This window comes from Carlito syrichta, unplaced genomic scaffold (assembly GCF_000164805.1).
Source record: "Carlito syrichta isolate Samal-C Ts95f unplaced genomic scaffold, Tarsius_syrichta-2.0.1 Scaffold303523, whole genome shotgun sequence".
NCBI classification, from domain to species: Eukaryota; Metazoa; Chordata; class Mammalia; order Primates; family Tarsiidae; genus Carlito; species Carlito syrichta.
Window position 1 is genome coordinate 62,761 of NW_007247619.1, and position 4,184 is coordinate 66,944.

Here is a 4,184-nt window from a genome sequence, read left to right on the forward strand (position 1 = left end):
TTAAAAAAGTCCTTTATCCCATTTCTGTTTTAAGCAAACTATTTTTTTTTCTTTGATTACACTCCAAGTACTCATGGAAAATTTAAAACATAAATTGAGACTTTTAGCTTATTTTGTGGTGTTATTTTATTATGCAGTCTGTATTTTTAAAAAATTTCTGATGATAGGAGAGGAAATAATTAGAATAAATTATAAAATTCTTATTAAAATTTTACTTATAACTAATTGTGATTCCTGATACTTAAATTTGGATTAATGCCAGAAGAGGAAATGTTGAAAAATGTACTTTTATTATGAACTTAATTTCCTGACCCATCACTTCTTTCCCCGTGTTCCTTTTTCATTTTGGTAGGGCAAATCCTTTGGCATAAGGATCTTGAAGGGTAGGGCAGAGGATATTATTCACCTTATAAAACATATTAATACATCAAAAAATTGTATTATGTACAGCAATTGACCAGAATTGCTTCAAATCATATGTACGCAAGTGCAAATAATTTGCCTGCCCAGGAGAATATCTTAGAACTTGTCAACCTTTTAGAACTGAATGGCAATAGTTATGATTGACTTGGAAACATGGCTTTTATATATGCCACACAAGATCAGTGCTTTTCATTGAAGTAATTATCATAGCTAAAGAGTGGCTAACACCTGGCAGGAGCCCAATTAATCATCTCTCTCTCCTTTTGCTATAGAAGCAGTCCTCAGACTAGCAGCAGCCACATTACTTGAGAAGTTGTCAGAAATGCAGACTCTCAGGTCCCAGGTCCCCACTTCAGTTCTACTGAATCAGTTTTAACAAGTATCCCAGTTATTTCCAATGCATAGTAGAGGTTGAGAATCTCTACTCTAGAAGTTTAACTTCTATTGTATTGTATTGAAACTTCACACATTTTAAAAGGACATTTCTTAAGAAAAAAGAACCTTAGTTCTGCTCATTTTCTCTTTAACACTTCCCTAATACAAGCCAACATTTGTTGACTTCTTAACAACCTGTTTTGCACAGTGCTAAGGTCTTTACTTAAGGGATTATCTCACTTAATCATTACTAACTTATTTTATTACTATGCCCATTTTAGAGAAGGAAACACTAAGACTTTAAGAAGCTAGTAAGTTGCTGAAAGTCACCTAGTTGGTAAAGCTAGGTGGGATTCAAATACAAGCAGTCTGTTGTTTGATCTTTAGCGTTGGTCTGTAAAGCTTTTCATTATTGAGTAATTGTAGCGTAACCAAAGCTACTAATAAAACCTATGCTGACAAGTCTGTTAGACTGCCCTTTACACTCTTTTCTTCCCAACCATGATCTAAAATGGATAATTACATTCTGGTACTGCATTCATCTTAGTTTCCACTTATACTAGTAGTGATAATTTAAACTGACATGCCCTTCAAAGTTGGTAATAATCTTAAAAATGTACCACCCAACAGAATTTCACTTTGGCTCCATGTTCAGAACAAATGTACATGGTAATTTAGAGGAGCCCCAGGATTTTGAAAATGGGGGCAGAGGATAGGACGCACAAGGCGAACACATACTCCAGGGAATAGGATTACCAAGCACAGCAACTCTGTTAGAAGGGTGGAATTCATTACCAAAGTTTCTAACTGAAAAGTTCTAGGAAGCATATCAGTAAGTATTCTGAATCACCAGCCCCTGATTTTTATTTAGTGGCTCAAGTGTGAAATAACTATAGAATGAGAAGCTTTAGCTGACAAAGAGGAGCGTCCTAAGGGAAACCAAAGAGGTGATTGCAAGGTTAATGTAATCTGAAAAAGTCTCCTCTGTTCACCTTTTTTCTTTATCTTCTCCCACCCTTCATATTTAGACTAAACTCTCCTCAACTTAGTTTATGTGTCCTTGGAATTTCTGTGTAGTGCTGAGTTTGTCCTCTATTTGTCACTTGTCAATGACTGGCAATGATGTTGGAATTCAGACAGAGAGAAATATCCAATTATATTTGGGGGCATTTCGGGTCTGTAATAAGCAGTGGAGTTGGGCTGTTATCATACTGTAATGAAGCTATCCTCTGCCATCAGCTGCTTGGCTTGTAGAACCTCATCAGATATCCCTAGTAGGTCAACTCCTCAATTGCACATTTAAAGCACAGGACCCTACAGGGCACAAGAAAAGGCTTTGAACGATTGACTGTAATCTTCTTTTTAATGTTATGTTTTCCCCAGGATAACACCTAATTGCTTTGTAAATGGTCCCAGTTTTTGCCTTTAACAATCTTGCACAAAAGGCAATTACAGATTTTTTTAAATGTGTAAAATACATGCTTAGGTTTATTTCTTTCGCTTTTTATTTATGCTGCCCAGTCATAAAACTTGTATAGCTTGCAGTTATTATTCCTTGTCATCTTCCAAGTTATGTCCTTTATTCCTTAAGATTTTCAGGTTCTCTGATGAGAAGATGAATTACTGGGTGATAACATCAACTTCACTAATGTGGCTTACTATCAAGGTAGAAAAGAGACACATGCTCACTTTTCATGTAATTGATGTAACTCTCAATGTTCAGATCTCTAAGACTGAACAGCAACCTTTGGTAGAGAATTTGGGAAGAGTGTTGGCAGGTTCCTCTTGGGAAGATAAGCAAGATGCCAAAGTGACCTTCCTAGAAGCTATTAATTCTCAATTGCTCTCAAATTTCAAACTGGAGCTTCTCCTTAAATGCAAAGTGTACCTTTTTTCTCAGCAGATCACTTTACTATTTACACTTTACCTACAGAGGTCTTCCCTTCCCTTCTAGGACGTTATCCTCATTTTTTCATAATTACTCTATTAAACTTCACTGCAAAAGTCCAGATTCTTTTCTAGTTCTTTATAATTGTGAATTTTAATTATCCTGCCTATTTTGACTAGTCTATCTGCCTATGAGGCTATTTTTTTTTTTTTTTTAATTTGAAGAGTTCACACAAAGGGGATTTGGAGTCCTTGCCTTTGTAATTAAAAAAAAAATCTGAGATTATGCAAGTCATATTGCTTTGCCTTTAAGTAAAAAGTAATTGTTATGTGAAACAATATTTATCCTCTTTCCATTACTTTTTTTGGTAACTGAATAGCACTGTGAATACTTGTGACTTTCAAAGATGGAAGAAAACTCTTACCTAGGCAGAAACTGCATTATTAGGTCTTTTGTTTTTTGATCTGTTTTGTTTTGTTTTGGGAGTGTATATCATTTCCATTTGAAGAACAAGGAAAAGCAACCTTGATGATATGTTGAAAAACTATTCTGAATTTCAGTACCTCATTTTAGATACCTATGCCGAAACCTACATCTTTTCTTTCATTAATATAAGGGTAAGGAAACTTTGACTGGATACATCAGCATACTTTCACTTAGATGGCATGATGTTTGGGGAAATTCAGGAAATTTATTATAAGACTTGGACTCTTGATGTGATGAGGTAGTGCCTTTAGGCAGGTGCTTGACCTTGGCCAGTGACATAACTACTCTGGGCTTGTATTCTTTCAATCCTACATTGAAGGAGTCCTGAAGGAAACCAAAACATAAGTTGACAAGGTCCTGTGTTCTTTGGCTCATGTTCAGGGAACTGGGCCTACATTTCCTTTGTCTGCCCTGACCTTTGGTTGCTTTTCTATGGATAGCCAAGCATGCCAAGTCTGCTCATCCTAAGTGATTGCCTTGCTTAGCATAGATGTTAAGATATGCATAGCTTAGTCATTGATACTTACCCTGCTTGTGTGGTTTAATTCAGACATTAACATATCCTGCTGGTATGGTTTCGCCCTCCTTTGTGAGATTTTTGTCCTATATAAGAGGCATGTGATGAAAATAAATTTGTTCTCTTTCACTCTCAGCTGCTTGGGAGAGGACCTTCCCAATCTTGCTGTTTCTCTGTCTCTTTCTTTTCTCATTCCCTCCCCCCAACTCAGGCCCTGCTCAGCATAGGCTGGAACCCCTACAGAATCCTACAAGGTGATTTTCAATATATGTTCCAGATCACACATCCTGATTTTTTTGTTATATGTTCAATGATGACAGATGTACTAATTAGCTACAAACTTATGAAGAACCTCCCTGAGTGGAATGGTGTTCTTGTAGTGCTGAATTCTTTGCAGAGTTTACTAGTTAAGCACACACATCCCTTTACAATGCTCAGGCTAGATCAGTTCATTGTTGTGGAAATGTGGCACAAATAAAGTTTAGGTAATTTACA